The 12,172-nt window shown below is 45.0% G+C and overlaps 1 long non-coding RNA gene across 1 annotated transcript; it reads left to right on the plus strand.

Annotated features, from left to right (window-relative positions):
• Nucleotides 1-4,439: 4,439 nt before the first annotated feature.
• LOC120730787 lies at nt 4,440-5,236 on the plus strand. The gene is made up of 3 exons (XR_005695198.1): nt 4,440-4,584; nt 4,671-4,862; nt 4,931-5,236. It is a non-coding gene; the product is annotated as an uncharacterized LOC120730787 (long non-coding RNA).
• The last annotated feature ends 6,936 nt before the right edge of the window (nt 5,237-12,172 follow it).

Genomic DNA, 12,172 nt, shown 5'->3' on the forward strand with positions numbered 1-12,172 from the left:
CACCCAATCTCTAAGGGAGAGGCCAGCCACCCTTCAGAGGAAGCCCATTTCTGCTGCTTGTATTCGCGATCTCGTTCTTTCAGTCACTACCCACAGCTCGTGGCCATAGGTGAGGGTAGGGACATGGATTGACCGGTAAATTGAGAACTTTGCTTTTACACTCAGCTCCCTCTTCACCACGATGGCGTCCACATCACTGCAATCAGTCTGTCGATCTCCCGTCACTCAGGATATTTATACTCCTCCACCTGGGGCAGGAACTCGTTCCTCACCCTGAGTGGGCACTCCACCCTTTTCCGGCTGGGAACCATGGCCTCAGATTTGGAGGTGCTGATTCTCATTCACACTGCTTCACACTCGGCTGCGAACCATTCCAGTGCCAGCTGGAGGCCATCAGCTGATTAAGCCATCAGAACCACATCATTCAAGGATTCAAGGAGCTTTATTTGTCATTCGTATCACATGTTAACATGAGGTGGAACAAAATTATGTACACACGGTCCGGAGTGAAAAGAAACAAAAATGATGAAGAAACAGAATTTTTTTTAAGTAATAAATAAATGATTGGGTTTCTTGTTGTTGTTGTGTTGGGTTTTTTTTTAACAAACAGAAATGACAAGTAATAAGTCAATACAATAAATAATACTATAAGTAGAGTGCAACAACCTGAGTACCAGTATAGAGTGTGGGTATAAATGTAGGTGTAAATAAATACTTTAGCAGCAAAGGGCATGATGACCAGCATTGATAAAGTGACGGTGTCAGTAGTGATTAAGGTGCTACAATAAGAGTTCTTGTACATTATGCACTAAGAAGTCTAACAGCTTCTGGAGTGAAGCTGTTTCTCAGTCTGGTGGTTTTGCATTTAATGCTCCTCAGCCTCCTGCCTGAGGGGACAAAGAGTGAGTGTGCTGGGTGAGTGGGGTCCTACATGATACAGGTGGCACTCTTCCTGCATCTGGAGGTGTATATGTCTGTGACGGTTGGGAGGCTGCCTCCGACCACTCTCTGTGGAGCTTTCCTCTCTGCCACAGTGCAGTTTCCGTGCCACACATTGATGCCAGAGCACAGAACATTCTCCACCGCACATCTGTAGAAGGAGATGAGGACTGAGCTCCGCACGCTTCAACCTCCTCAGGAAGTAGAGGCTCTGGTGAGCCTTCCTGATCAGGCTGGAAGTGTTGTTTTTCCAGGTGAGGTTGCTATACAGGTACGTACCCAGGTACTTGTAGCTGGGTACTACTTCGACTGCAGATCCTCCGACGTGTAGGGGTGTGTGTCTTCCCCTCCTGAAGTCCACAATCATCTCCTTCATCTTCTTCTCATTTAAGCAGAGATTGTTTTGCCTGCACCAGTCCTCCAAGTGTTCCACCTCCTTCCTGTAGCCGGTCTCATCATTGTTTGTGATCCAATCAACCACAGCATTATCCGCGAAAAGCAGAGATTAGATCCTGAGACCACCCAAGTGAAAGCCTTCCGCCACTTGGCTACGCCTAGAAGGTCTGTCCATAAAAATTATGAACAGAATTGGTGACAAAGGGCAGTCCTGGCGGAGCCCATCACCCACCAGGAACGAGTCCGACTTATTGTCGGCTAAGCGGACCAAGCTGTTGCAATGGTTGTATAAGGATTGAATGGCCTGTAGCAATGGGCCAGACACCCCATACTCCCGGAGCACAGGACACAGGACACGGTCGAATGCCTTCTCCAAGTCTACAAAACACATGTACACTGGTTGGGCAAACTCCCATGCACCCTCAAGGATCCTTGAGATGATGAAGAGCTGGTCCAGTGTTCAACAACCAGGATGAAAACCGCATTGTCAAATTGTAAATGAAATTTAAAATTCTTGTCCTCACATACAAGGTCTTAAATAATCAGGCCCCATCTTAACTTAATGACCTTGTAGTACCATATCGTTAGTGTTATAGTTATTTTTTCATGTAAACTTTGTTCTGTTTTTGTCCAATTGATGGTGAATCTAGTTTCTCCAAAAATGCTTTGATCTGATCTGTTAATGTGTGTCTCAGTCCTAAATGTCCCAAAGTGAAGAGTTGTGAGATCAGCCTCTTCACACACTGCAGCAGAGTGAGTGAAGCAGCAGTGAGCTCAGGCTGTAAATGCTGAGCATGCTTTGTTAGAGTTGTGGAAAATTAGTTGGTTGTGTAGATGTGAACTGATTGGTCACCTGCTCTGCTGCTCCTCTACAACCCGGTTTTCATTCCATTCCACTATCTGCTAATGGATCTGCAGTCAGACCCCTTATCTCTGGATTCACACACACATGCACACACATGCACACACACACACACACACACACACACACACACACACACACACACACACACACACACACACACACACACACACACACTGGGTCAGAGTACACTGGGTGCCCTTGGCAGGACTGATAAGCTGGTGTTATGTGATTATGCGTCTTGGTTATTGTGCAAGCCCATGACTCAGTGTTCTAATTGCAGAAGGCTGAAATGAGAGTGAGACAGACAGATGCAAAGTTTTGAGATCTTGAAATGTATTTAGTTCCTCATGTTTCATGGCTATCACCATGCAGTCATGCAGCCATATAGCAGGAGTCCATTGCCATAACAGCCCTGATCTTGTGGCAGGAATGCATGACGTGGGATGTCCCATTATGTCGGAACCATGGCATTGGCGTCAGATTTTCTGTGGGTTATGAAGTGAGGCTACTGGACACCAGGCTGGTTCCAGTGCATGCTGTAGATGCTGGAGCTTGCCGGGATCCTGGAAGCTTGGAAGTCACCTTGAAAGTTTTCATATTTCTCATGGTGTCACTGTTCAGTTCCCGAGTTCACAGATACAGGGAAACGCCATCGCCTCCCTAACGGGTGTGCTTGGTCTGCATAGATATGTGGTTGACTGGTGTATGTGAAAATGATGTCTAAATAAATGCTGAAACCCTTCTAACAAGAAGATCAGTGTTTTTCATTTCACATTTCACTGGTTTCTTCTTCCAAGACAATAACGCAATTGATCTCTCAACAGGTTCAATAATGTCACCTGCACTTGCCAAAACCATTGCCTTGTTACTTAGCTAAAAAAAATTAAAGTGTGTGCTGGGCAGAGATGGAAAAGTACAGACATTGTAACAGTCTTTTGCATTTGATGTTTGTTAAGCTGTATGTCTGGATTTTGTTCTTTTGCGCCCTCTGGTGGTGAACTGTGTAGGGTACAGTTTTGCTGTTTGGGTCTCCACCCAGACACTTTTTCTTTTGCTAGCGTACATGATGTCTGCATGCTGCAGTTCACAGTTAGCTCCACACATGGAGAAAATATCATTCAGAGAGTGGAAATAATTGAGAAAGAAGATAGAGGATAAGGCAATAAGGCCATAAAGGACTATTTAGCACCTCCTGGATGACAGCTCACGAGGTTTGTGTGTTTTAAATGTTTTATTTTCTGTAATTAAGGACTTTTGATTGATTGGCATTAAGTACAAGAGCACATTTTAATGTGATGTTTTGTTTCTTGTTTGTCTGTGAGCAGTTCTCACGGGTTGCCAAGACCAGAATAAACCCTGTTCTATAACATCGTGCGTACGTCAGTCCTTGAGGGTGCTACAGACATCCTGTACTGAAGTGCAGATACTTGTGGTAGCGCCTCGGGGCAACGCTTTTTGTAATTTGGTGCTATATAAATAAAAATGAATTAAATTGTTGAAAAAATATTCCAGTAAAAGTTGAAGTATAGATTAATTACTCAGGGGTATCACTTGAAAAGCTGCCTGATAAATAAAAAGCTTTTCTTTCTCATCCACGAGGAGACTTTCTGAAAAGCTTAATCATCAGGATGTAAGTTCTACAATTTTTATTCGTTTTTATTTCCAGTTTAAATGTCATTATTAACAAGAGCTATGTTGTATGTTCATAGATTTTAGAATAAGGTAAAAGATAGGTATGCTAGCTGCAGCCAAACATCTAACATACTTTAGCTTTTTCGTCAGCCTTGAGTCACTATAGTCTAATTCTTCTGAAAAATTTTCACTGTCAGCATTAGTTTTGGAGACTAACTCTTTATGTCTTTGTGACGCTTGCTGGCCGGGTCAGCAATGAGGTGGCTGATTGTGATTCATCCTCACTGTGGCACATAGTGTAGTGAAGAGAGGTTACATAATGGAAGCATCACTTGATCTCCTTTATGAAGAGAGATGGCACAGAGGCTCTCTGAACACAGTTCTGTGATCGTCCACTCAGTGCTACCTATCTTCTGTTTCTGTAAGCACAATTCTGTGCACATATTTATCCGTGGCATACACAATGCAGATGAACCTGGTGTTTTTTTCTTTCATCTTTAAGAGTTTGTTCTCATTGACCATTTGCTGTGACATACTTGGTGTCTCAAAAAACTGTAAAGTTTTGGTTGAGTAAAACTCAGCTCTTAAAAAACTTGTCATGGTTTAGGTGAGTGCCAGTGTTTTTCCTCCGAGCCGGCAGTTCCACCTCTGGGAGGAGCCACTGTGTTCCTGCTCATTGCTCACACCTGTGGGTAATTAAGCCGTGGACTTATAAGGCCAGCGCGCGCAACCTCTCTTTGTGAGATTCTCAGGTAACCGCAGTTAGTGCAGGCCACTGCGTTGTTTTGTACATGTCTTAGCAAACTACCTGGTCTCATCTTGTATCTGTCTTTCATAGCTACACACCAGATTACCAGTTGCAACTTTCCGCCATAGAACCCCCATTCAGACGCTCGACGACCTGACAGTCTCACGGTTTTACTCACTCCACACACCTGCCTGCCTCCCTGCCTCAACGTCAGGAATTTCGGCTTACGTACCACTCACCCGGACCACTCTCCCTTCTATGCTACCGATCCACCCACGACAAGTGAGTGCAAAGGAATATTCAGAACAAACAGCTTGCCAGTATTCCTGACACATGTCCTCTTGTTTCAGTGACTCTGACCCTTTTCCCAGGACCCAGCCATCCAGTTTGACTCTCCCTTTGGCCCAAACCACAGAACTGCAGTTTCCACCATTGAGAAATCACTGATTGTTTACATAGCTCAGGTCGCATAAGTGCCCCTTAGTTTTGGTGTTTGTTCCTAGCACTAGTTAAACACACGACTCAGTTTTCTGGTTTTGTTCACTTACACTTGTTGTGAAAGAATAAACGTTGTCACTAAAACATTCTCTGTGCTGCTCTGCATCCTGCATTTGAGTCCTTTTTCTTTCGAGTCAGCCTCGGCCCTTAAAAAACTGTTCTGAGTATGTGTTAGTACAATGCCATGTTTATTCAGGATCTGTGTGACTGATTCTTTATATTTTTAACCAACTGCAGAGAATTCCAGAAAAGCTAAAACTGTTGAAGGAGTGCACCTGTCCATAAATTGTGGTTGTGGTACTTCAGCATCTAGCTATTGCTACAGAAAGGGAGCGAGCATAAAGGTAGTAATGGTTTTTACTTGCAGTGGTTTTTAAGTAGCACATAATTTCATATGCAATCAGCTCAACAAACATCAGCAAACACACAATAACACAACAAAACAAAGTGTGTTGCTAGCTAAGGGTACAGATGCTGAGAGAGAGAAAAGAATGAGCTAGATTCACTCTGAGATGGAGAAAGATAAGAAAGACAGGACAGGAGAGGAAGGACAGAGGAAATATTTAACTGCTCAGTGACAGCTGATAGATTTAAAGCTTACATTTAATGTCATCATTTTCAGTCACATATTAGATCTGTATGTGATCTGTTTTGATAATTTAGTGATTTTTATATTGCAAAACATCCTACAGAACAAGCTAAGTATGCTAAGTTTGTGTTATTCAAATGTTGCATAATAGTACTCTGTGGTATAGTGCAGGATAAACAGGTTAGCTTGCAGTACTGTGATGGATTCACAGTAAAGTACTGTGTTGGACAGTGGCTGTGGTCTTCATGGTCAGACTGGTTACATAAAGATCGATTCACTGAATTCCACCTTTATACCAACTGTATTATATCAACTGTATGCCTTCCAGTATAAAGACAGTATAAACAGTATACCATCGGTGTAGGGGACGTACATCAGCCAAGATAGCTCATGAAACATCTGCTTACATCTGTAAATCTATCAATCAGAGAAGTGAACCTCAGAGCAGCAGCTGTACAGGTCAGCTGATCAAAACCTGCACACAAAAAAACAAATAACCGGAGCTCACCACAGAAACGATTATCTGTGATTCTCGTCCCCATGTTGAGCCACGATGACAGATCGTAGGGTTCTCCCACCTGCTGATTCCTCCTTTAAGCCCTGACTGTTTAGGTGTGGAGCCAAAGACACCCTCCACAATAACAGGATAGTTAGTCTTAAAAATTCCCTTTCAGTGCTTTTGTCCTACATAACAGATTTAATCTGATTACATGTATTCTAATTTTGAATGAGATTGGAATAACATTTGCGTTCTCATGTACATTATGTTATTATGTTAACATACCACAGGGTTCAGTTTGCATAAAACGTCCTGCGAAGAGAGATTTTTTACCTTCTTACTTGGAGTAAATTTCAGAGCCTGTACTTTTTCACTTTTACTTGAGTAAATAAGTTTAATAGTGTGTCATCTACCCATTGCATAACATCAGCAGTAAACGGTATCACAGAAATGTCCTAGCTGAGAGCATGGGGTTATGGGTAAATGCCTACCCCAGGAATCCTTGAAGTGTGTCACCAGATTGCAGAAAGCTTGGCAGGCTGCTGGATGCTAGTCATTGTTTTCCTGGAGGAGTTAATCTTTGGCTACTGAAGCTGACTCCTCAGTGAATTATTAATGAGACGATAAGGAAACTGAGGACGAAATATGAGTAAAAACCATTTCAGCATAACACAGTCATAACAAATAAGTTTTCAGTATCACCATACAATGGTGTTTTAATCTGGCAGACCAGCTTTTAGAGTTTATTAATTGCTTTAAACCAAAATCACTAAGAGGGCAATGATCTATAGCCTCCAGACTGCCCACTTACAGCACATGACAAAACGTGTAAACTATAGAAGATTTCTATTTCTGCCTTCCATTTCTTGGGTGTACCTCTTCAAGTGGCTGGCCAAGGCCATGAGTCTTTGCTTGGCAGTTTCCAAGGCCTCAGGTATGGACAGCTTGCTGTACTTCTTGGGTACCTTCTTCATCACATCTTTCTACAGCTCCAACAATTGGCTAACTTCCCTCCGTTCTAACATACTTCTCCATGTAGGGTACTGCTCCTTGTGGCTGTTCTTCTAGCCTTCTAGGCGATGGTCACATTCACATCATCAGCAGAGGTTACTTCAAAGGGTACTTCATTTAATCTTAGTAACCGGCTACTGAGGGTCCAGGTTTAAAAATATACATATATCAAGGGCGTAGATTTGGTTTGGGCATTGGTGGGGACGGATGATTCAACCACCGAACCCTGCCCTGTTTTTGTTTTTTGTTTTTCCTTCTTGATTAACAAAAAAGGAGAAATATTCTTGCCTACATATGCTATTCTACGTGCTTTTAAACCATTTAAAATTACAATTCATAGTTTTATATGTTTTATATGTGAATTATATAATGTTAAATTACTATTAAACAAATGACTAAGTATTTTAGGCTTTAGTTTACTTCATACAAAAGCTCATACAAAAATAAAAAATGGCTTCAAATACAGTCATGACAGTAAAAGAATATGACGTTAAGGACTTAACATCATTACTTCAGTTATAGTACACCAACATCTCTGACACATTAGCACTAAGGGAACACTGACCTGGTGGTTTTTGTCCATAAAACTACTCATCTAAGATTACCACAAATCAGAATCAGAATCAGAATCAGAAAGGGGTTTATTGCCAAATGTTGAGCAGGTTTACAACATTAGGAAATTGCTGCGGTGCTTCAGTGCAAACATAGTGTTATAAATAGCACTTAAATAGACATGAAAAAAATAAAAGTAGGAATAAGAATTAAAAGTGCTACGTAGAAAGATATGTGCATGAGATATACATGAGATATATACATGAGAATAAGAATTAAGAGTGCTACATAGAAAGATATATACATGAGTGCAGGTGGTGATCAGTGCCAAACATGGAATGATGCAGTGAACACAGCGTAGGGTCATGTGTTAGTGGCGGGGACAGTCATATGGTTATTGTTCATGTGTCCAACAGCAGAGGGGAAGAAACTGTTCTTATGGCGAGAGGTTCTGGTGCGAATGGACCGGAGCCTCCTGCCTGAGGGTAGCAGGTCAAACAGACTGTGTCCAGGGTGAGAAGGGTCAGCTGAGATCCGAGCTGCACGCTGCAATGTCCTGGAGGTGTACAGGTCCTGCAAAGATGGGAGTCTGCAGCCAATCACCTTCTCAGCAGAGCGCATAACACGCTGCAGTCTCTGTTTGTCCCTGATAGTGGCTCCAGCGTACCACACGGTGATGGAGGAGGTGAGGATGGACTCGATGATTGCAGTGTAGAACTGCATCATCGTCCGTGTTGGCAGGTTGAATTTCTTCAGCTGCCTCAGGAAGTACATCCTCTGCTGGGCTTTCTTGATGACGGAGGTGATGGTGGGCTCCCACTTCAGGTCATGAGTGATGGTGGTACCCAGGAAGCGGAATGAGTCCACAGAGGTGATGGGGGTGTCAGTCAGGATGATGGGGGGGAGTGGGGCTGTGTGCTTCCTGAAGTCCACAATAATCTCCACTGTCTTCTGGGCATTCAGCACCAGGTTGTTGTGGCTGCACCAGGACACCAGACGTTCAACCTCCCTCCTGTAGGCAGACTCATCCCCGTCCGAGATGAGCCCAATAACGGTGGTGTCATCTGCAAACTTGATTAGCTTGACAGACTGGTGGGTGGAGGTGCAGCAGTTGGTGTACAGGGAGAAGAGCAGAGGAGAAAGAACACAGCCCTGAGAGGAGCCAGTGCTGATGGTCCGGGAGTCCGAGACATTCTTTCCCAGCCTCACATGCTGCTTCCTGTCCGTCAGGAAGTCAGTGATCCACCGGCAGATGGGATCAGGCACATTCATCTGGGAAAGCTTGCCTCGGAGATGGTCTGGAAGGATGGTGTTGAAGGCAGAGCTGAAGTCCACAAACAGGATCCTGGCGTAGGTTCCTGGGGAGTCCAGATGCTGCAGGATGAAGTGTAGGGCCATGTTGATGGCGTCGTCTACAGACCTGTTGGCTCTATATGCAAACTGCAGGGGGTCCAGGAGGGGGGCCGTGAGGGTCTTGAGATGGGAGAGAACTAGGCGCTCAAATGACTTCATGACCACAGATGTCAGAGCCACGGGTCTGTAGTCATTTAGTCCAGTGATCCTAGGTTTCTTGGGGACAGGGATTATGGTGGAGGACTTGAAGCAGGCAGGCACATGACATGCCTGCAGTGAGGAGTTGAAAATGCCAGAAAACACTGGGGCCAGCTCGTTTGCACAGTGTCTGAGGGTGGCAGGAGACACACCGTCTGGGCCAGGAGCTTTCCGAGCATTCAGGTTCTTAAACTGCTTCCTCACATCTGCTTCATGAATATGAAGAGTTGTGGTGGGAGGAGGTGGTGTGAAATCCTCTTTTGTGTGGGGTGAGGAGGGGGGTGTTGTAGGTGAACGGTTTGAAGGTGGTGATGGCTCTATGGAGGGGGGAGAGGTGGGGGAATTAGTGTCCAAAGTGCCTCTATTGTTGGGGCCGTTGGAGGTGTGAAGGCTGCCTGATGGCTCGTCAAAACGGCAGTAAAAGTCGTTAAGGGTGTTGGCCAAGAGCAAGTCATCAGTGGAGTGGGGGGTTTTAGGCTTGTAGTTGGTGATATTCCTAAAACCTTTCCACACAGAGGCCGAGTCATTCTCTGAGATCTGCTGCTGCATCTTCTCAGAGTGCTGATGTTTAGCAACGTCCACTTCTTTAGTGAACCTGTACTTGGCCTCTCTGTAGCAGTCCCTGTCTCCGCTTCTGAACGCCTTTCTCTTTTCCAGCCACAGCTTTTTGAGTTTAGGAGTAAACCAGGGTTTGTCATTGTTATAACTCACCCTGGTGCGTGATGGCACAATGCTGTCCTCACAGAAGTGGATATAGGAGGTGACAGTGTCCGTAAACTCGTCCAAGCTGTTAGAAGCAGCCTTCAATGTGTCCCAGTCTGTAGACTCCAAACACGTGCGAAGCTCCTCCACAGCCTCGTTGCTCCACAGTTTTTTGGTCCTCACGACAGGTTTGGAGAGCTTCAGCTTCTGTCTGTACGCGGGGATTAGGTGGATCATGACGTGGTCAGAAAGTCCGAGTGAAGCACGCGGCACCGCACGATAGGCCCCGCTGATCGTGCTGTAACAGTGGTCTAATGTCCTCTCCTCTCTGGTCGGGCATTTAATATACTGCTTGTATTTGGGAAGCTCATGGCTCAGATTGGCTTTGTTAAAGTCCCCAAGAGCAATGATGAGAGAGTCCGGGAATGTCCGCTCCGTGTGGAGAATCTGCTCCGCGAGTGCGCACTGAGCTGCCTGCGCATCTGCATCTGGCGGGATGTAAACAGCGGCCAGGATGAATGAAGCAAACTCCCGCGGAGAATAAAACGGTTTGCAGTGGATAAAAAGGTATTCCAGAGAGGAAGAGCAGTGCTGAGCAATCACTGTCACATCTGTGCACCAGCCACTATTGATGTAGAAGCAGACACCTCCACCTTTGGACTTACCGGAGAGAGCGGCCTGCCGGTCCGCGCGCAGCAGATGGAAGCCCTCCAGCTTGAGCGCGCTGTCCGGGATGTCCTCACTGAGCCACGACTCCGTAAAACATAAGACACAGGAGGAGGCAAAGTCTCTGTTCATGCTTCTCATCAGGGCCAGTTCGTCAATCTTATTCCCGAGTGAGCGTACATTAGAAGGGAAGATCCCAGGAAGAGCAGTACGCAGTCCGCGTCTCCTCAAACGCACGAGTGCGCCGGCTCGCTTCCCTCTCTTTCAGCGTCTCGCTTTCCTGGTCAGAGTCAGCAGTAAATCTGCCGCAGATGCGACAAATATTGGAAATAAATCCACAGGCGTTGTAGTCCTGTAGTTAAGGAGCTCTTCTCTGGTGTAAGAGTATCCAGAGGAGTGCCCAAACACAGAAGAAATGCACAAAAGCAAAACAAAAGTAACGCACTGAAGCACCAGGGCATCCATACGCGGCGCCATCTTGGTTTGTTTCTGTTTCTGTTTGTTCAAAGTAAAAGATCTCTCAGCAAAATGATGCAACGTTTGAGGCACTATTGCCCCGATTAACTCAGTGAGCTGCGATCTTTTATTCTAAACATGAGCTACTGTTACAGCAACAGACATGGACTACATGCCCCACACAACAACTCAATGTCCACTATGTGAAGCAGCCAAACACATGCCTGCTCCTCTCACTGAGATAAACTGCTGGCATATTGGTTTTACATCTATACTGTCCAGTCTCTCCTGGTGGACATACAGCAGCATTGTTTAATCTCGTTTGAGTCATTGTTGACCTTAGCCATGTTTTTAGTCTTCTGAGAGCACTGAAGCTTCTTTCAGCCTCAGTACCTGCGTTTTATCCTCAGATTACAATTATTATTCTGTGCTTGATGTGCCTCACCTTTGGCCCTGGCTCCTCCCCTCTGACTGCACTAGGACATATTGCCATATAAAAGTGAGACATGTCAATTCAGATTCTTTGTCAAACATACACTAATGAATCAGTTTACATCAGCAGCCTAACAATTGTCATGATAATAAATACTAGTTAATCTGTAGCACCAAATCATCAGTCACCTGTGAGCTCGCCTCTTCACCTCTGAGCTACAACATGGCAGAGCTGCCTCTGTCACCTGATGAATAACAGTGAGACACTCCACATACATGCAGTCACACATGTGCTTCAAATACAGTCATGAACCACCAGGTCATCATCCAATTTCACCTGTGACCTTGTATCACCATTGCTCTCTGAGCTTTGTGTTGGTTCTTGCGGTGTCGACACGAAACATGCAAAGTGGGGAAACAAACAGGAAGGGGGGGGGAGGAAGATGGTAAAGGGAAAAGCGAGTGTGGGAAACAGAAGGGGGGAAAGGGAGCGAGATAAAAAGTAGGAGGAATAGCGACAAGAATCGGTAACTGGTGAAACGCAGAGATTGAGACTGGAGGGGAGGCCAAAGGAGGCTGGGGGAGGCTTCTCACAGAAATGGGTACAAAGTGAGTGTTTCTGTCATCAGTTCAGAT

Source organism: Simochromis diagramma, unplaced genomic scaffold (assembly GCF_900408965.1).
Source record: "Simochromis diagramma unplaced genomic scaffold, fSimDia1.1 OVJJ01000446.1, whole genome shotgun sequence".
Lineage (NCBI taxonomy): Eukaryota > Metazoa > Chordata > Actinopteri > Cichliformes > Cichlidae > Simochromis > Simochromis diagramma.